At 42.3% G+C, this 22429-nt stretch overlaps 1 protein-coding gene across 3 annotated transcripts in view; it reads left to right on the top strand.

Annotated features, from left to right (window-relative positions):
* ROR2 (receptor tyrosine kinase like orphan receptor 2) overlaps positions 1-22429 on the top strand; it is a 224794-nt gene that overhangs the window by 113188 nt on the left and 89177 nt on the right. The window contains exon 1 of one of the 3 annotated variants that reach the window (XM_030567106.1): positions 18662-18749. The exons of the other annotated variants lie outside the window; for them this stretch is intronic. The gene's annotated coding sequence lies outside the window, so the exon portion shown is untranslated. Of the gene's footprint in view, positions 1-18661; positions 18750-22429 lie in introns of those variants that run through there. 3 annotated transcript variants of the gene reach the window in all.

Genomic DNA, 22429 nt, shown 5'->3' with positions numbered 1-22429 from the left:
AGCCTGGTTTAAACCAGTGTAAGTGTGTCCAGATATAAAGGGCTGGCCCACATCCAGTTCTTGTATTTCTTTAACTACATCAATTCAGAAGCTATAGAGGAACAGAAACAAACTATCTCAATATAACTAAGGCCTGGTCTATACTAGAAAATTAGGTCAGTTTAACTGTTAAACAGTATCTGTCAGCGGTATGAAAAAGCCATGCCTCTGAGCAGTGTAGTTAAGCTGACCTAAATCCCTGTGTAGACAGATGGAATTCTTTCGTCAACCTAGCTACCATCTCTCAGGGAGGTGGATTACCTATGTCGATGTGAGAATCCGTCCAATCAATGCAGGGAGTGTCTACACTGAAGTGCTACACAGGTGTAACTGCAGTTTTGTGGTTGTACTGCTGTAGCATTTTAAGTATAGACAAGCCCTAAATCAGTTTCTGAACAGATATAGGTAAATTGATCTAAGGCCTTGTCTACGCTAGCAAGTTTCTGCACAGTAAAGCAGCTTTCTGCATTGTAACTCCCGAGGTGTACACACTGCTAAGCCACTTAGTGCACAGAAACTGCACAGAGAGGCGTAAAGCTTTCTGCGCCAGGGTACAGCGCCATGATTCCAGTATAGACACCGTGGTCGATTACAGCGCTGCGAGTGGCCTCCGGGAGGTGTCTCACAATGCCTGTTCTCGCCTCTCTGGTCATCCATTTGAACTCTATCCTTAGGTGACCAACCATGAGCCCCACCCCTTAAATTCCTTGGGAATTTTGAAAGTCCCCTTCCTGTTTGCTCGGTGACACATGCAGTGGTCTCAGCGCAAGTTTCCAGGTTGCCATGCCTGTTCCACGCACCAGGCGATCCCCAACTTGGAGCAATGCTGAGCTACTGGACCTCATCAGCATTTGGAGAGAGGAGGCTGTCCAGTCCAAGCTGCGCTCCCGCTGTAGGAATTATGCCTATGGACAGATTTCATGATGCATGACAGAAAGGGGCCATGACTGGGACACACTGCAGTTCAGGGTCAAAGTGAAGGAGCTGTGGAATGCCTACCACAGGGCATGGGAAGCAAACCACCACTCTGGTGCTGCACCCACAAGCTGCCAGTTCTACGAAAACCTGGGCGTGATACTTGGTAGCGACTCTACCTCCACTGCGAAGACAACTGGATACTTCGGTGGTTCGCATGCCAGTCGAGAGTGGGCCAGGCCAGGAGGAGGAAATCTTGGATGAGGATGTGGAGAGGGAGGGGGAACCAGAGGCAAAGGACGACTTGGAGATCAGAAATGCATTCAATCAGGAGCTCTTCTCTACCTCAGAGGAGGCTAGCCAGTCACAGCTGTCGGAGCTTGGCGAAGCACAAACAGGAGAGGAGGCCCCTGAAAAGTGGCTGATTTTGGGAACCGCTAAAGCGAGTTGTTGGGTGCAGGAGAGTTGCATAAAGCAGGCTTCTGTCTATATGATGCACGTACTACCACATGCCTAGTCAGACCAGTGGAACCGGATGTTGATTGACTGCATGGAGATACTGGACAATCCACTGCCGCAGGTTCTTTGACAGAACTGCTTTGTTTCTTGCCCCATTAAGGGTAACTTTTCTGCACCACTCTGTCATCACTTGGGGCAGTGGGGAGACCACTGCGGCACACAGGTGAGCTGCATAGGGGCTATGGAGGAAGCCACAGTCTTGGAGAAAACCCTCCCTTGATTCCCTGCTCACCCTCAGCAGCGAGATATCTTCCATAATGAACACAGCCTGTGGAAAATGTGGGGACAGGAATCAGTCCCCCCCACCCCCCCCCACACACAATGCTGGCTCTCCCCAAGAGCCACATGCCCAGGGTACAGTACGGTCCTGGAACACTGATTTCCCCTGCCCCCGTGGTTATTCACCATTTTCAGGGTTTTGTGTCTTGTGTGTGCTTGCCTGGGGTCAGCCAGTTAGTGATAGGTATGTGAATAGTGGCTGTGTTTTAAATCACTGAATCAGTGGTCTCTGTGTTGCGAACAATACTGCTTCTGTAAAATGTTGCATTTTGGCTTCACAAATATGACCTTGAGAGCCCAGCCTCCCTCTTTATCGGCTGCTGAATGGCTGCCAGAATTAGAAAGCGGCTGCAAAGAAGTGAAGAGGACTTTCTGTGTGAGGTCATGATGCACTCCACGGCCAAAAAATAAGAATTGTAGGAGTGGTGGGACAGCGAGAAGAGGGACCAAAAGGAGAATGTGGTGCGCCAGAACGAAGCCATGGAGAGGCTCTTAAACATTATGGAGTGCCAAGCACATACACTGCAGGCGCTACCAGCACTGCAAACCAAGCAGCTCCGTGCCTGCCTTCCCCTGAAGCTACTGTCACAAAACTCTTTCTCATGGCCCCTCAACTCTTATCAACCTCCTGGCTTCAATCTGTGCCCATGGCATTCCACTCCTCCCTGTCACAGTCCAACACTGCGGACTCCTGGTACCCACTTCACTCAACACCCATCCCTCTGCAATTTAGTCCTGCTGAAGTACAGTACCTGCTGCACTGTGCTCCAAAGGAGAAGGTTGGATATGATACCTGGACATACACAAATCTTTAACTGTCCCGGGACCCCACCTCCTCCTGGGATGCTCCCTTCCCCCATCCCCCTCAGTGCTGACGTACTTTTTTTGGTTCTCTCTGTCCTCCAGTTGTGTTTTAATAAACGAATTGTGTTGGTTTGAAAGCAATCTTTATTCCATTCATTGAAAGCAAACAGCCCTGCAAAGCAACAGGCAATTTTCTTAAACTTTCATAGTGCATCGACTGCACCAGTCACAATCACCTCCTAGCAGTACAAGCACTGCACTCCCAAGCATAGCAACAAATATTAGTGGCTTTCAGCTTCAAACTGCTGCCACAAGGCATCCTTGATCCTTATGGCCCCGTGCTGCGCCCCTCTAATAGCCCTGGTCTCTGGCTGTTCAAATTCAGCCTTCAGGTGCTGCACCTCAGCGGTCCAACCCTGAGTGAAGCTTTCACCCGTTCTTTCACAAATATTATAGAGCATACAGCGCGCGGCTATAAGCATAGGAATATTGTCATCGGCCAGGTCGAGCCTCTCATATAGGCAGCGCAAGCAGGTCTTTAAATGGCCAAAAGCACACTCAGTCATTCTGCATTTGCTCAGCCTGTTGTTGAACCACTCCTTGCTGCTGTCAAGATGCCCCGTGTACGGGTAGACATACCCTAAAAACCTGTGTAAAAGCCAACCTAAAGGTGCAATAGTTTAACCAAATCAGTTCAGCTTCACACTTTTTGTTAAAAGGATGCCCCTTTGTATGTAGACCAGGACCTAGCAGAAAAGTCAGTGGGTACCACAAATGTTTAGTTTCACCAGGATAAATAAAACAGAAGTTAAATAAAGTAATAATAAGAAAGCATATGTAACTGTCATAGACAATGATGAGCCTGTATAATATGAACTGTATCTACTATATAAATCTTGGTAATGTTAATGTTTAGTTTTCTGTATTTGGACTTTCCTCCATTTGCATGGTAATTAAACCTTATCTCAAAAGGTTTGAAGATGCTCACTGGAGATGAGACTTTATGTGAACCACCTAAGGCCAGAGGCTGATTGGAGATGGATCACCATATTTGGGGTTAGGAAGGAATTTTCCCCCAGGTTAGATTGACAGAGACCCTGGGGTTTTTCACCTTCTTTTGCAGCATGGGTCATGGGTCTCATGCAGGTATAAACTAGTGTAAATGATGGATTCTTGGTAACTTGAAGTCTATAGGTCATGATTTGATGACTTCAGAACTCAGTGAGAGATTAGGGATCTGTTACAGGCATGGGTGGATGAGGTTCTGTGGCCTGCAATGTGCAGGTCACCTTGAAGTCTCTGAGGGGAAAAAAAAATTAAGTGCATGCCAGGAAACATTAAAACAGGAAAACAGATGAGAATTTAGCATGAAGCAACAGAAGACAAGGAGACCAGTTTTTTAAAAAGGTAATGTAAGTTGCTTGCATAACTGGAAAAAATGAGTTAGTGCTGTGTTTTGGCTCCGGAACAGTGAGGTTGCACAGCTCTGGTGTACTGTATGGGGGACAGTCGTCATCTCCACTTTTAAAGGAAAGAGGACTATACCTACAGAACCTGATAGCATTGGTGGATTTACTGAGGCTGCCTGCTTGACATACAGACTTAAGGACTAGAAGCCAGAACCCATCAAAGCATCTGCAAGCCAGTGTCATGAGTGATTTGGCACTTCTAGAACTAGTTAATCTAGATCTGCCTCCATTGCTGCATCATCCGTAACTCTTGGTTGAAGATATTTAAAGGATAAGCTGCAAATAAACTTTACTTCTTTTCCTTGAACAAAGACTTTCTTAATGTGTTTATTTCTGCGGGTTTTTTAATTGCAGAAATATTGAAGGGCTAAGCCATTTCCAGAGTCTGTAACAGGTCTGTGTTTCCAAACTTCAGGCTGGTTGAAGATCCACTGTGGGATCTGTGGACCTGAGTACCTGAAGAAAAGAAATTTTTGAGGAAAGTGTGCATAAATTTTCCTATTCAACAAAACATAATATTATTCCTTTGTTAGTAAGGGAGACTGATGGAGGATGATATCTAATTCTGTTGATCTGCCATTTATACTTGTTAAATTTTTAACCAAAAGTACTTGACAAACATTAAAATAAAATGCTTAAACTGGAAAGACTCCATTAGTGTCCTGCCTTGGCTAATCTTCAGTTTGCAATGTAGAACCCTGCATATGTTGCATTTACTCACAGAGTATTTCTTTAATAAAACATATTTGTTTCAGTGATTCCATAATCCAGTGCATTGCACACAAATATAGTTTTGTCATGAATTGCAATGTTAGTCTCACCACCAAACAGAGATGTGGATTATCTTTGTAGTGCAGACATGAAACGAAACATGCAGTATTCTACCTCTTGTCTGTAACAGACTGATATAGACACCAAGTACCTTCAGAGCCTTTTAGTTGGTGAGGGATGACAGGGCTTCATTTTCTTTGACAAAATAATTCCAACTACATCTATTCCCTTTTACTGCTTTCTTAGTACATTTTGAAGGAGTTTTTCTCCCTTGATCATGAGTATAGAAAGCTCTTTTAAACATCTACATTGCTAGGTAGTGTTTTATGTGTTTATACCTTCTATCACATAAATTTTCTTTTAATCTGTATGCTTATACAGCAGGCAGCTGGAAAATTGAGTGTTTCTAGAAGGCTGTCTGACAATCAAGGTAATGTCATATTTTCCAGCAATACCAGAACTATGCTGTGTATGATTTAACAGGCAATTTCTGCATCAAGAACAGTATTCACTTTGTTTAGCTGAGGATTAGTGAAAATCTCATAATTCATCACTAGTCTGTCAGAAGTAGGTTTTAGTTGATTTAGTACCTCATTCTGTATTAAAATGTACACATTTTTCCTTAAACATTTAATGTTCTGTTTCAAGTACTATTTTGTAGCTTCATGTCTTATTCCAGTTGCCTTAAAGTTTCACTTTTGAAATGACAAATCATATTAACGAATGAAAATGCTTTGAAATATATTGCTACCGAGATAAAATGCACTGCCTAATTATTATTATTAAAACTATTCTTCAGAGGAAAATAACTTGCACTATACTGTTAAAATAAATGACATGGGGCTATAACTTATTTACCTATATACAGTAGTGTATGTAATACAGGATGTTTAATGTTGGTTGGCCTATTTTAAGTAGGAAATTAAACGTCTAAATTTATAATTTGATTTCTTAGATCCATCACACAATTGGACCTTCTATTTGCTGCCTCAATCTACTATTAGGCAAAATGAACCAAAAAGAGTTCTGCATTACTGCTTTAACATTGGGCTCTATTGCACACGTTGTCATCCATGCTCTTCTGGCATTCAGTTGCACAGTCATTGTACCTTCACAGCTAGTAGACCTTCCAGTGTGACTCCTCTTACACCTTCTGTGCCCAGAGCCACTATTCATTTCATCTTCAGGAAATATGTCAGAGACTCCATTATTCCCCTTGTGGAAGAATTCAGTCAAGTGGAAATTATAAAACAGTGAGTCACATCTAATTCTTGGTGGAAATTGGAGGCAAATCTCTATGGAAACTTTCTTTGACTACACGCTTCACTAGTTGCACGTATGGACTTCATTGCCTTTTGGAAAATTGGCTAAAAAGTTAGCTAACGATTTTTTTTTTAATTACCCTGCTCTTCCTCATAAGGTTCTGTGTTCCCTGTCATTACACAAACTACACCACTAGTTGGGTCCTCTAGAGGGAGTGAGCTCAGGTCCTCTGTGTGACACTGCACCCCATATTTGTCATAGTAATATTATTATGATATGATTATGGAATAATTATGATGCATTTTGTACAAGATGAGTCATGAGGTGTCATTGAAAAAGTTATGATTTGCTGAATACGATTATTCTATGTGTATGCATGTATCTTTTTTGTATATAAAGTTAAGAATATTGACTATGTAACTGTATTTCAATTGTACTTATTCTGGATAACACCCACAACTAGCCTTTCTGGTACAACACTGAAGAAGCCAGACAGTGCTGATGGCCCATCAGCAAAGACAGTGGACTGTGGAATAGCTTAACTTCCTGTGGGCATTTTGGCCAGCCTGTAAGCAATGGTTGCGATGACACTGACACTGCAAGGACATGTGACCCAGCCACAGGATTCTGGACTCCATCTTGGATGTCAGTATTTTTCCACAAATTAGTCTGGGAACTAGATTTTGAAAAAAAGGGTTCCTGCCATGTGCTAAAACTATATAAGGCAGGAAGTAGCATCTGTTGTTCTTCACTCCCCATACAAGAAGAATCCTGGAAACACCTGAGGAACAAAGACTGAACTGGGGGAAGTGCTGGACCCAGGCTAAAGGGATTTCCAGCTTTTGTATGAAAGACCTCAGAAACCCAAGCGGCAAAGCTAATACAACTTGTGCCTTAAGAATCTACAAGTCTTCCTGTACCATCAGTTAGGGTGAGAATCTACTAATTCATATCCAATCTTATCTAGTATATTAAGCTCAGTTTGCATTTTGTTTATTTGCTAGGTAATCTGCTTTGATCTGTTTGCTATCATTTATAATCACTTAAATTTATTAATTACAAAAGATAGATTTTATTTTAAGGTTTAATCTAAACCAGTGAGTTTGGAATGAAGTGCATGGGAATCTTAGCTCAGAAAGGCTGTTGCATATTCCTCTCCACATTGCAGGTGGGGTGGGGTGGGGAGGGGGCAGGGGTGAACTCTGAGCTTATGCTGAATATTAATTACCCTGTGCAGCTCAAGACAGTATAATTTTGGGTTTATGTTCCATAGGGGGTGTGTGCCTGGGGAGCTGAAAGTTACCTTGGCTTTAGCCTCTCTATTGTTGGTTCACATGCAGTGACTGGTCAGAGAGCCTGCATTTAACTGCCGCTGGGTCTGTCTCTACCTGTGTGTGTGCTGGTGGAAGCGTAAGACTGGGAGCCTGTCTGCAGCTTGTCACAGCAGCACAGGGTGAGAGGGAGCCCAGGTTGGTGGATCAGAGTGCTCAGCGGTACCCAAGTTCCAAGTGGCACCCCGGGGGGAGCCAATCACACTCTGGATTTAAAAGTGTAAGTCTCTACTGCATGAGGTAAAGAACCAGGTCAGCTGACTTCAGACTCATAAACCTCAAGGAACCACACTGTGTGGGTTACTTTTTTGGGGGTGCATTTTTGTAAGAGTTCAGCAAGTGGAACCCTAAATTTGAGGAATCTGAGAAATATTGATTAGATACCAACTCATCTTTTGTTTTAAAATGTGAATTAGACTAAGTTCTCACAACTATCAAAGAGCAACTCTTGATTTCATTCTCTAAGAACTCCAAACCTAGCAGTAGATTTGTTTCTAAAATTTATTTGTCCAGAGACAAATTAGATACTTTGATAATGCTTTCTTCCAAAAATAAACTCATTGTTTTTGGTCATGCAAGATTATTTAGTCTGCTCTATCAGCTTCTCCTTCAATACTGCAAATGATAGAAAAGTAAATCAAAGCATTTCAGGGTATGAAACGTCTGCTAGTAATTTGCTTGAGCACTTATGCATCATATATCCAGCATATCTAAATCTTAACTAATTTGGTTTACTGAAGTGTCTCTCTCTCTCTTTCCCCTTCCCCCCCCCCCATCCCCATTTTACACCTCCAAAGAGCTTTCCAAGGTAGTTGGTTTTTTTAATCTTTGTTTTGTTGAACTGCCTTGGGTTAAGTATATTTGACCATACATACCAAATGTGGAGAGTTTAGGCGTATCAGTTGGAGGAGATACTTGCGTTTACAGTGGGAAGAAAAGAGTGAATGGCAGAATGACCATAAACTCCAAAATGCCATGCACCACTTCCGGTCTAGTTGGCACTCTCTCTTTCCTAGCCAACACTAAATGGTTTATAACAAGCCAGGCATGAAGGGTAAGACTCCATCATATCAAAGGCCATGCTGCTGTGAGAGACCTCTCTACTCCATCAGCTCAGTTCATCATTCTGGCAGTGGGAAATGTACAGAGTGAGTCAGCTGACACTTAGATCAGAGTAATGAGAGTTAAAAAAGAAGTATTTAACATTGATATGTGCCATTGTTGGAGTGTACATTGAGAGCAAAAAGTTAACTGATGATGAGGCCATGCTTACCTAGAGCAGGGAGTACTATGAGCCACAGAGTCCTTCCTCAGTTAGGTGAGAATTTTCGTCACTCTGTGCTCAGTGTTTTCTCCTTTCATGAACAAGTGTCCTGAAAAAGATTGCCCACCCCAAACAGCCTCATTGCCCAAATATTTCTTAGGCAGCTCCCCTCCCCCATTCTCCACTACTACTTTCCTTTGCTTCCACTAAAACAGATGTATTGTCCCAGGGGGAGATTCTATGTAAGAGTGAGTTGAGTGCTGCTCTGATGTCTTGACTCATGAAAGGAAATGGAAATCCCATCTCACTAAGGTCATAAACACTCACCTTTGTGCTGGTACATGGTCACTACTAAGTTTTAATATGAACTCTGTAACATCTTTCTTAGGTGGATTTAAGGTCTGGGAAATGAGATCCAAAATATGTTGATGGTATGTTTTAGAATTCTTGAAGAGTAGACTTAGAGTTTTCTTAGGGTATGAGAACTAATTTTTACTTATATTGAACCCACTAAACTTCATAGATTTCACATATGAGACACTCGTTCCTACATTATTGGGTTTCCACTCTGCTTGAAATACAGTGTATGAGGGGAAACAGCAGAGCGAAAAAATAATAATAAAATGGTGGGAAGGGGATGCAGACATACATGCACACAGTATGCCTGCTTATGCCAACCTACATTTTGAGGTATCATTTATTTTTTGTTAATACTTAGCATAGATTTCTGTTTAACTACAAATCATGACTAAATATTTTAATGGTATCAACCTTGAAAAGAAATATGGATTTAAAACACTGGTAGTTAAAAGATGAGTGAATTCCAACTACTGCAATGAACGCTGCAATCCACCAAAACTTGTTGGAGCCCTGAAACTCTTCTAATTCAACAAGCTTCACCATCCATATCTTTGAATATTTGTAGAGTGCCAAACTTGGATTTGGGTTGGGTTCAGGTAGGGGATTGTTTATTGCATAGGTAATAACTCTGCTACCACATTTCCTCAGAGTAGTTGCTGACATATTTTATTTTTTTTAATGTGTAATGTTAATTATAAAGGATTCTCTAAAATGCAGTGCTTTTTGTTTATATCTTTTACTTATAAATCTAAACAGTGAGGTTACAGAGATAGCAGGGATTTAATCCATATACAATTTCCTTGCTAAAAAACTGTTGTTAAACAATTTAGGGGAAAATTTCTACTACTTTGGTGAGCATTCAGTTTTAGGTTAACTTATTATGATAACTGAAACTTGATTTTCTTTAGGTGCATAAAAAGTTTTACCCCATGTCTACACAAATGCACAATCCCTAAAACAACCCTGTTACTGTTTAAACAACTAGTATAAATAATGAAGCACTCCATTACCGAGAATATAAATAAATTTAGACAAGTAAGAGTTCTCTGGAGCTGAAAGTTTAGGTTATGCAAAAACTTCAACAGCTGTAATTTGTAGGTCCTTGTAGACGGAGGGTGTGAGTGATGTAAACTATAGAAAGTCGACATTTAGTGTATGTATATTTTGTCACTTTGCCAACAGGCAAGATTTCACCGTTATGTTTCTTCTGGTGGGTACAAGGTTTGAACAGGGCAACATCTGGCAGCAAAGAATTCCACAAAATGCATTAAGCTACATCTTGCTGTAAACAGAATATAGCACTTCAATACATTATTAGTAATAAATCTTCATTTTAGAAAGTCTGTTTTTAGTAAACTTTTCCTAACTGGATGAAATTAAGAAGAGAGAGAATCAGGAAAACAAGTATTCACTAAATTACATTTATTTACATACAGTATTTGCCAATATGTAAAATTTAAATAACATTAAAAGGTAATTTTGAAAAACTCTTTCAATCCAGAAATATGCTTCAGAAATTAGAATATGAAGTTTAAAAGAGTGATCCTCTTCTGGTTAAAGAAATAAGAGCCCAGAATTTCAAACCTAGGTGCTTAAAATAAATGCTTTAATCCATATTAAAGCACCAAAGTGAAAGTGGCCTGATTTTTCCAAAAGTATGAAGCACTTGCATCCACAGTACTCTTTAATGGGATCTGGGGTTGATCTAGACTTCAGAAAATCAGGCCTCTTTTCTTTAATACCCTGAGATTTTAAAGCCTAATTTTAAACATCCAGGTTTGAATATTTTGGCCATTGTGAATATAGTCTTTTGGATGAGATTGTAAAAAATGACAACATGGGTAAAGTTAAGAGTTTTCCTTTACTGACAAAAGGGTAAGGTGTAATGTGTCACTGGTTCAGGCAATTTTTGTTAAACAGAACATGGTTCATATTCTATGGCCTAAGTCCAGAATATGTACAGAAGCACCACAGTATGTACTGCCAGTTAGTCTGAGATTGTGACCACACAAGTAATCGTAAACTGCCCATGGGCTATTACGTTAGTGAGCGGGGACACAGAATTAAAGTTAGTTACTAATTAAAGTTAGTTATTGGTTTTAACTGGCATGTTTCAGAATCATTAATAGTGGGGATCTTGGATTGTTAAATTACTTCATGTGATTTTGTTCACAGATGTGTTAACTTTCTTTTTAGCCCTCTTGTTTTGATTAGCCTGGTTAATGTTCTGTTTTTATTTATAATACAGCAACATTTTTCAAAGCAATAACACCTGATGTGCAAAATAAACCCTGAACTCAAGTCTGTAGCATGAGGTTGCTCCTCTAAGAGCTGCACAGGTTTATGGAAAAATTCTTACCCACTTTGAAGAAAAGACCAAGTTAATTCAGGAAAAATAAGAAACAGGTAGAAGTATATTAAATGCTAAATGGACTACATTCCAGTGACATTTAAGGGTCTACCAAACCAGAGTTCATTTGGCTGTTCAATACTTAACATGCAGGTGCTATACTCTCCTCTGCTACTTCACAATGAGGAGATCCAAATGCAGCAGCAGCAGACTCCCATGAGTATGAGCAGAAGCTTGGTGGAACCATTTCTTCTTCTTGCATCAATCTTATAGAAACTTTTCTGTGCATAAATAATGACATTATGGCTGTAGAGACAGAGGATAGGAGGGACCTAAGAGGATGCCCACATCTCTAGAGCCCTGCATGGATACATCTGTATCCGCATCCGTATCTGCATCTGATCCATGACTCACAAACATAGTCTGCGGATGCGAATATCCTTGGATATAAAGTGGATTCTGCAGATTTGCAGGGCTCTACACCTCCTGGGGCATTTTTCCCTTCTCTCCCCCATCCAGACATACCTATGGCAATTTACTAGGGCTGTCGATTAATCACAGTTAACTCACGCAATTAACTCAAAAAATTAATTGTAATTAATTGCAGTTTTAATCACATTGTTAAATAAGAATTCCAACTGAAATCTATTAAATATTTTTGGATGTTTTTCTACATTTTCAGATATATTGATTTCAATTACAACACAGCTCAAAGTGTTCAGTGCTCACTTTATATTATTTTTTATTACAAATATTTGCACTGTAAAAATGATAAACTAAAGAAAGTATTTTCAATTCACCTCATACGAGTAATACAGGGCAATCTCTTTATTGTGAAAGTGCAGCTTACAAATGTAGGGGCCTTTTTGTTACATAACTACACTCAAAAACAAAACAATGCAAAACTTTAGAGCCTACAAGTCCACTCAGTCCTACTTGTTCAACCAGTAGCTAAGACAAACAAGTTTGTTTACCTTTACGGGAGATAATGCTGCCCACTTCATATTTATAGTGTCACCAGAAAGTGAGAACAGGCATTTACATGGAACTTTTGTAGCCAGTATTGCAAGGTATTTTCTTGCCAGATATGCTCAATGTTCATATGACCCTTCATGCTTCAGCCATCATTCCAGAGGACATGCTTCCATGCTGATGACACTCATTAAAAAAAATGCGTTAATTAAATTTGTAATTGAACTCCCCTTGGGAAAGAATTGTATGTCTCCTGCTTTATTTTACCCACATTCTGCCATATATTTCATGGTATAGTAGTTTCAGATGATGACTCAGCACATGTTAATTTTAAGAACATTTTAAGTTTTGCTGTAGATTTGGCAATGCAAAGAAGGTACTAATGTGAGATTTCTGAAGATAGCTACAGCACTCAACCGAAGGTTTAAGAATCTGAAGTGTCTTCCAAAATCTGAGAGGGATGAGGTGTGGAGCATGCTTTCAGAAGTCTTAAAAGAGCAACACTTTGATGCAGATACTAGAGAACCCGAACAACCAAAAAAGAAAATCAGCAATCTGCTGATGGCATCTGACTCAGATGATGAAAATGAGTGTGCGTCGGTCTGCATTGCTTTGGATTGTTGTTGAGCAGAACCTGTCATGAGCATGGACGCATGTCCTCTGGAATGGTGGTTGAAGCATGAAGGGGCATGTGAATTTTTAGCACATCTGGCATGTAAATATCTTTCGATGCCAGCTACAACAGTGCCTTGTCACTACAACAGTCTCATTTTCAGGTAACATTGTGAACAAGAAGTGGGCAGCATTATCTCTTGCAAATGTAAACAAACTTGTGTGAGCAATTGGCTGAACATGAAATAGGACTAATTGGACTTGTAGGTACTTACGTTTTACATTGTTTTATTTTTGAATCCAGTTTTTTTTGTACATAATTCTACATTTGTAAGTTGCACTTCCATGATAAAGAGATTGCACTACACTACTTATATTTTTAAATTCATCTAATACTATTTCTTTTGGTTATTACAGTGCACATATTAGTAATCTAAAATAAATAAAGTGAACACTGTACATTTAGTATTCTGTTATGATTGAAATGAATATATTTGAAAACGTAGAAAACCTCCAATATTTAAATAAATGATATTCTATTATTGTTTAACAGAGCGATTAATCGAGATTAATTTTTTTAATCTCTTGACACCCCTACAATTTACCTATGTGTGCAAGGTTGACCCTATCATTTTGGTGACAGCTCTGTTGAATCCCCCTAAAGGGTTTGGCAGCAGCCACAGGTGGGGACCATATGAAACCAGAACATTTACGTAAGCCCTCATTGATTTCTGTGTGATGTTTCTTGCTTTGCAAAGAACAGCAGGGTCTGCCAGGACTGTTTTGTGGATGGCTGAATTATTTTGTTCGTTCTCTTTTGTCTTGGATTGCAGTCATGCCTTGAAAAGGCTACAGCCAGAGAGCGATATTGGGGATGAGAGAGGCTCCCTAGAGAGGGACAGCCTGTGACACATGTTGGAGAATGCAGGCATTCACTTCCCATTCCTCATGCAAGAGTATATCAAAGGCAGATTGAAAGCCCATTCATGAAAGAACCTAAACAGCATAGATCCAGGATGCAAGTGGCTAAGGGAGAGCCAGTGACAACTTTAGGCATCAGGTTATATGGGCTCGAGGTGCCCGGGCTCCAGGAATATTCAGGGCTGGGGGCCCTGCTCCAGCAATATTTGGAGCTGGGTCTCTCCCCCGACCCTGCGTGGATCGGGTCCCTGCCCCGGCCCCCGCAGGCCTCCCCCCGCCCCGTCCCGCCATGTCCCTGCCTGGAGCGGGTCCCGGCCTCCGCCTTCCACCCCTCCCCCTGTGTCCTCCCTCCGCTGTGTCCCTGCCTGCTCGTGCTGCCAGAGAACGGCTCCCGGCAGAACTGGTGTCTGCTGCCACAGGGTCTTAGCGCCTGCCATCCATTAATGGCAAGGCAGGCTGCCCTTACCCTGCCTTTCTGCCCTAGCCCTGAGCCTCTCCAATGCCCTAAACCCCTCATCCCCAGCCAGAGCCATCATCCCCCTGCACCCTGATCCTCTTCCCCAGCCAGAGCCCTCATCCCTCCGCATCATGAACCCCTCATCCCCAGCCAGAGCCCTCATCCCTCCGCATCATGAACCCCTCATCCCTAGCCAGAGCCCTCATCCCCCTGCACCTGAATCCTCTACCCCAACCCTGAGTCCCCTCCGCAGCACAAACCCTTCATCCTCAGCCCCAACCCTCATTCCCCTGCACCCTGAGCCTCTGCCCCAGCATGCACTACATCCCCCTTCCTACACCCCCAGCCGAGCCTGCACCCAAACTCTGTCCCAAAGCCTGCACCCTCACCCCCTCCTGCACACCCACCCCCTGCCCCAGCCCAGAGCCTGCACCCAAACTCCCTCCCAGAGCCTGCACCCCTCAGCCCTTCCTACACCTCCACCACCAGCCCAGAGCCTGCACCCCTCACCCCTTCCTGCACCCCCACCACCAGCCGAGAGCCTGCACCCAAACTCCGTCCCAAAGCCTGAGCACTCATCCCCTCCTGCACCCGCACCCCCACCCCTCCCCCAGCCCGGAGCCTGCACCCAGCACCCAAACTCCTTCCTAAAGCCTGCACCCCTTCTGCACCCTAATCCCCAGCCCAGGACCTGCACCCCAGATCTCCCCCCTGAAACCCTTCCCAGAGCCGTAGGCAGGTGGAGGCGGAGTTTGAGGGAGCGGGGTTCTGGGCACCACCAAAATTTCTACAAACTTGTCTCCCATGGTGACAACAGGCAACCCAGTAGAGCAGTGCCAGCAGCAACTGTTGTAACTGTGGGCCACTCAAGAATCGCGGCAAGTGACCCAACAGCTGCTACATGAGATGGTGACCCAGCCAAAAGACCTGCAACAAAAACAGGTGCAGCAGTTACTGATGAGGCTACATCTGGCTGAGGCAGCCCAGGATCCAGTGGCTGGAGCTGTGAGCCCAGAGCCTGTACTCCCACCAGTACCAATGATGCTGACTAATCTGGGGCCTGATGCTGACCCCACTTTCTGACTTCTTTTGAGTGGCTGGCAATGTCTTCCAGAGCATTGATCCCTTGTGTTGGCCCTACTTTATTGGCCCAGTCCAGGCAGGGACTTGATCATGTTTCTGTACATGATTCTGCCCTGCTTAAGTCTGCCATTCTGGACTTTCTCAATATCAGATATACCACTGCATCTGCTTCCAGATGGAAATCTATCCTGGGAAACTAAGGACTATTGTTAGCAGTGGTTACAGCGGGAGGAGCAGACTGGAACTCAGGTGACCTAGTTAATACTGATGGAGCATAGTACAAGTAATCCTCAGTGAGGGATAGGAATGGGTACTGAGGCGCCACCTAGGGACTTTAACTCACACAGTCCAGTTGATGTATGACCAACTTTACATGTCAGGTGGTGCAGGAGCTGTGCTTCCTATTGAAGATCAAGCCACTAAAAACTTCCATCTATCATCCCCAAGTGGATGTCTTAGTTGAGGGATTCAACAAAACCCTGAAGGAGATGCTAAAAAGGGTTATGGACTCTAGTCCTATGCATTGGGATCAACTATGTACTCCCCTTTTTGTTCGCCATAAGGGAGACATCACAAGCTTCCACCGGGTTCTCTCCCTTCAGACTGTTATTTGGGTAACAGCCTGGAAGAATATTAGTCTGGTGCACCTATGAAGTCTGTGGCACCTGGAGAGGGGCAGATCCTTAAAAGGGAGAGTCCAAGCCCAGTGGAGGGCAGTACTCGGAGGGAAGCAGATCTACAGCACAAAGCTTCCTAGCCCCCTAGAGCAGGTCTGCCTACCCAGCAAGCTGCTGACAAGCCTCTGGTACCTGGTTCCACTGGAGAGAGAGAAGGGTCATCTTTGCTTTGCTTCCTTTTCATTAGAGCCAGGGTGCTCAACTTGGGCCTATTAGACACAAAGGGGGGTAGGAATGCCCTTCACAGACGCTGCCTTGTGAGGAACAGCACAGCTATCCTGGTCCATTTTGTGGACTGCAGGATTATTTTGTTTGCCGTTGTTTTCATCTTGGATTGAGGTCATGCCTTAAAGTGAGGGAGTTGCCTCCCTAGGACTTACACTCTGCAGACTGCTCCAAAGAGTCAGCCAGAGAGGGATGTTGGGGATGAGGGAGGTACTGAGGTACTGTAGTGATATAGCTTGTGACAATACATGGATATAAAAAACACCTGAAGTTAATACCTGATGTAAAGGGATTGATTTTAAGAGATGGATTGGTCTGATTATGACTATAAAGCAGTATGTTGATAGGAATTGCCAGTGACTGGGCTATGGGTGGTTGTGCTTAGTGGATAGAGCAGGAGGTCAATAGTCAGGAATCGGAGCTGGAGTCAGAAGCCGAGCTGAGGGTCAGGATTGGGTTACCTGCAGTGAGGCAAGGCTGGGTTCTAGGCAGGAAGAAGGCAGAGCCATGGGCAAATGCTTTGGGCAGCTGCTGAAAAACTGCTGGGCTTAAGAGCTGGTCCACGGACTCTTCCAACTAATTAGCCAGTCAGGCAGCCTACTACAGGATAGCATCATGCATTAGATTGCCCTGAGACTGGTTTTGCTGCAGGCCCTTGTTCCAGAGTGGCTCTGGTGCAGGTTCAAATTCCTGTGGGAATTTTTTTTAAAGCTATGTAAGTATCATTCTTATGATCTTTCTTCTTTTAAATATAAGTTTCCTAGTAATGTCAAGACATTCTCTTTTAAGTTCTGACTGCCAAAATTAAAAGGTCAGCCTTAAAGGCCCTTAAGGACCTTAATTTCTAAATTAAGTCATTTGTGATGTAGGTGGGATGAGTTCATGTATATATCGGGGGTGAAGGGAGAGAAGATGGTGTAAGGCTTTGAAAATAATAGCTTTTTCTCTCATCTTTTAAATTAAAAAAACAAAACAAAACCCAGTTTTAAATTAACTAACTTGTTTTAGACCAGACCCTAGAACAAAAGTTCCATCTGTGTAACAATGACCAAGCTCAGGTTTTAGTCCTTATATTTTTCCAGCTTTATAGACTTGCTGGAAAGGGGCTGTTTATTCCTGGGCTAATGATTGGAACTAACTCGGGGGAAGGGGCAGGGGGAGAAGAGGCAGAGCAAAGCTCCTCTCTGATTTTGCTATGACCTAATTAATGACAAATGTATAAATGATTAATATGAACCTTTAGTTGAATGGAATACTTATCTGGGTCTTATGTTGATAAAGGATTAGAGTTGTATCCAGAGATCCATTTTAAGAAAACTAATCATGATGTGTTGCAAAACCTTGGCACTTTCACTCAGTTTATTTAGTCAAACATATGGTTACCCACTCTTATAGGACCATAAATCTGACTTACACAGCAGACTACTGGCAGAGTTGTGGCCAAACTTTGTACTCAAATAGCACTTGATCCAATTCCAATTGATGTCTTTGGGCAGCTAAATCAGACTGATACATAGGTGGTCCTGTTCTTTGTTCAACAGTTCTGATCCCGGGTCTTAAATCAGTTTCACCAACATATGCTAGACCAAGCTTCCTTCTGATCACAGGAACAGGAAACCTGGCAAAGGGCACTAATAGATCTTATTTGTCAGATTCTCTTCCTTTTGTATTTAAGTACTTTATTTATGCATCAAAGAACACTCTTGCTTATTTCAAGTAAAAGTCACCTATTCTTTAATTTCTGATATATTTACATCTTTGTGGTAGCCAGAGCCATCCTTTGGGTAGGGCGAATTGGGGTAACTGTTCCGGGCCCCACGCTTGCGGGGCCCAGCGGGCTGGGTGCGGTTGGTCCCAGAAGAGACACATCCGTCACTTCTGCCCCGGGGTCCGCTCCCCACAAGGGATGGCCCTAGTGGTAGCTATTGTGGAGCAACTTCTGAAACCACTACTAAGTATGTTCTTAATTTGGCTTCATTTGGGGATTTTGAGACATTGTCTGCACTTTGGAATTGCAAATAAAATTGGTCTTCAGTTATATAATCTTGTCTGCTAACTCTTCCACTTTGCTGACAAACATTTAGTTTATTAAGTATTTCAGCTCCTACGGGGAATTAGTTGCCCATTTTATGGAATATTTTGACTCTTGTGATTATTTATTATTTGTATCCTAGGTACACTTTGGGGCCCCAACCAAGTTTAGGACTCACTGTGTTAGCCACTACACAAACACATCATAAGAGATGGTCACTGTTCCTAAGAGCTTACAATATAAATAGACAAGACAGACAAAGAGCAGGAGTAAGGAAGTATTATCTCCATTTTACAGATGGGGAAATGAGGCACAGAGAGATTTGCTGACTTGTCCATGGTCGCACAGGAAGTCAGTGGCAAAGCTGGGAATTGCACCCTGATCTCCTGACAAACTTCAGCTTGATGTGAGTTTAAATGGCCTGGGTTTAAACCTCTGGGGGCAAAAACTGTGTTCATAATTAAGGCTATGATTATGTCACAGAGGTCACGAAGTCATGGACTTCCATTGATCTCCCTGACATTTTCTGCCACAGGGCTGGAGCTCCCAGCCATCCTCTTCCCCTCCCCCTCCCCCTCCCCCTCCTCCTCAGCTCTCAGTCATCACCCTGGTGGGAGGACACTGCAGCTGCCAAGCCACAGTGGTGGGTGAGGGGACCCCACAGCAGCCCAGCCCCTGTGAACGGGGGGACCCTGGAGCTCCCACTCAGCGCAGCTGAATCCGCCTCCCCATTTTGTAAGGGATGTTTTTAGTGAAAGTCAGGGAAAGGTCATGGGCTTCTGTGAATTTTTGTTTGTTCATAACCTGTCCATGACTTACTAATAATATCTATGACAAAAACTTAGCCTTAATCATAATAAAATATAAGCACATTCTTAACTACCACCTGTGCTTTAATATCAAGAAGCACATTTTCAAACAACTAGATGAAATATAAAGTGTAAAGAGTTTTGTCAATCACACAATCAATGCAAAGCTTTTTTTTCACTTGTCTTAAAAGCTTACTTGTATAGACTATCAACAGCATAGAACAGAGAAATTAATACATTAGTTTCCAGTGGGATTCTAATTGGTTTGTTTCTTCTTGAGTTCTGATGAACTCTAGTTTTTAAGTATGGAGTGTAGTATACTGTTTTTTTCCCTGTCATAGGCACAAATTCTATGTGTAATCAAGATCAAAACCTGTAACATTTTAATAGTACAAAATAAAAAACTCTGAAATAAAATGATGGGCTAGATCGGGGTGAGCAAACCTTTTGGCCCAAGGGCAACATCTGGGTATGGAAATTGTATGGCGGGCCATGAATGCTCACAAAATTGGGGAGCGGTGAGGACTCTGGGTGTGGGTATGGGCTCTGGGGTGGGGCTGGGGCTGAGGCGTTGGGGGTGCAGAAGGGTACTCCAGGCTGGGACCAAGGGGTTTGGAGGATGGGAGAGGGATCAGGGCTGGGGCAGGAGTTTGGGGTGCGGGAAGGGGTCGGGGTGCAGGCTCCGGGCAGCTTACCTCAAGCAGCTCCCAGAAGCAGCAGCATGTCTCCCCTCTGGATCCTACATGGAGGCGCACCCAGGCGGCTCTGCATGCTGCCTCCGCGGCCAATGGGAGCTGCAGGGGCGGCGCTTGGGGTGGGGGCAGTGTGCGGAGCCCCCTGACTGCCCCTATGCATAGGAGCCAGAGGTGGGACATGCCCCTGCTTCCTGGAGCCATGTGGAGTGGGGCAAGACCCAGATGCCACTCCCCAACTGGAGCACCAGAGCGGGACAAGCCCTGGACCCCGCTCCCCAGCAGGAGTTCGAGGGCCGGACTAAAACCTCTAGGCTAGTTTCTGCCACCTTTATTCATGTTCACAGACTTAAAGGCCAGAAGAGACCACCAGAACATATAGTCTGACTGCTTGTATATCACAAGCCACCAACGCACTAAACCCAACAACCAAAATTAAACCATAAATGACTAGACTGTTATGTGCCACAGGCAAACATTGGAGAGAGAGAAGTTAAGCAATTGAATACCTTACTCCATGAGTATTCCCCTCAGAAGGTCCTAATTTTTTGTCAATCAAATTTACAGTCTTAATTTATTTCAGTGAAAATGCGTACATTCTGATTGGGTTATCTACACTTAATGATAGTTCACCCTGAGTTCATGCAGCTGGACTGGCTGCACATGCAAATCTCTGCTTCATCATTGGCTCTTTGGCCTGTTATAACTTGCCTCGGCCTCTAACTTCATCTCCACTACCAAATATCATTTTGAGAAAGAGTAAAATCATTATGCTCTTGGTCTAGGATCTTTACAAAGGAAAGTTTATTGGTGATGAAAGTATTTGTGTTGAATATTGGACATCGCCAGTGTATCATGTAATATTTTTCAGTATGTTCGCTGTGGTGTTTCTATACTAGTGTAGCTATAAATTCAGTGATGTCAAGGGGAGAAAATATCAGACATAGGAAGGCAGGTAAAGCTAATATCTGGCTTTATTTAACCTCACTGCACCAATGTAGTTCCTCTTTAACGTAAAATAGGAACTGTTTATCCAGGAGGAAATCCCATAGATCTTGGGGTATCCTTGTGTCTAGACCCTACAGAACCTGCCTATAATTAATACTTTAAATAAATATAACTTATTCTACATGTCATTGCACTTATCTAACAATTTTAGGTTTTATATGAATATAATTACATTGGTGCAAAAACTGTGTAGCTTAAGCCTTGGGGTTGATGTTGAATGTTTTTCTGTTAATGAATAGCAAAATGCATACATACATTTAATTCCACTTTGATTAGTGACTTGATTATTAATAGCATACTGGAGCTCTATTAATAGCCAGTCTATCATGGCTCCTTTTGCTTTAAATCAACGAAAAACATGCAGATCAAAATTTAATAAAGTAGAAGGAGATTTAATTTTATGTGCTAAACTAAAGCCACAAAGAACCATTTCAAATGAATTAAGTTTGACCATAAATTATGAGTACACCAAGGATCACTTTTTCATGACTCAGATCAATAAGGTCACTTGTAATCTCCTTAAAGGTCTTGGTGCAGTAATATAAGATGGTGTATACATTGCTTCTTTTGTTTATGCAGTGGTTTAATAAGTTAATATGACTGGAGAACAATTCCTCTGACCTTTTTGTCCCATGAAACGGTAATTGATAAAGAAGATAAAATTGGATCCTGATAAAAGAATTCAACTCTTCTATTGCCCATTAAGACTTGAGTTTGAGGATATGTCTCAAACTCAATATGGTATTGAACTCATTGTCATTATTTCATTCTACTTTGCCCGTTTTGTGTACCTATTCCTGGAAGGGAATTTAGTCCAATTAAGGACTCAATCTCTTGTTGTTCTGTACTCAGACTTCTATTCAAATCAATGCACGTTTTGAATGTGCAGGAATTGCATTGTCAGGCCATTTTATTTTTAGCATCTTTTTGGGGCTTATACAGCAGCTGTAAACTTTAGATTGTTTGTTTGATTTTTTTTTCACTTAGCGCTGTGTGTGTGTGTAAGTAAATATAAATGCTGAATAATTACATGATATTGTGCAGTCATTTTTGTTGCCTGCATATGAGTGAACATGTTTGGGTTCCTTTCATTTATTTTAAACTCATAAGTTGTGTCTGTATGTTCAAAGTGACAGTTACTTATTTCTGGTACAAAGTTTTGCTTATGTTTTATCAATCTGCCTATACAGAAAAAATATATATAAAGGAGTGAATTTGCCTTTATTTTATCAAATTATTTCTTGAGGGAAGCGAGGTAAAAATTTTAACTGCCTTCAGCTTTATTGCAGGTAGTTGAAGAAGTTCATTAGAACATGGTGATTCCAGTGATTTTGATGCTTACAGCCTTGTATGGTCCAGCTTTTTACTTATGTGAGAGTCTTAGCTTTACAAGAGGTCAGCGCAGGTAGCACCTTTTGCATTTTAATATAATCTGAAGTTAACTACCCTTTTTAAAATGTTTGCAGTATTCCTTGTCTTAAGTATCTTAATAGCTTCTCCCACTGATGTTTTTCTTATTAGATGAATCATCCCATGAGCAAAAGAGATGCCTCATTTATCGAACCCACTCTATGAAG

This window comes from Gopherus evgoodei, chromosome 6 (genome assembly GCF_007399415.2).
Source record: "Gopherus evgoodei ecotype Sinaloan lineage chromosome 6, rGopEvg1_v1.p, whole genome shotgun sequence".
Lineage (NCBI taxonomy): Eukaryota > Metazoa > Chordata > Testudines > Testudinidae > Gopherus > Gopherus evgoodei.
This window is presented reverse-complemented; position numbering and strand designations above follow the sequence as displayed.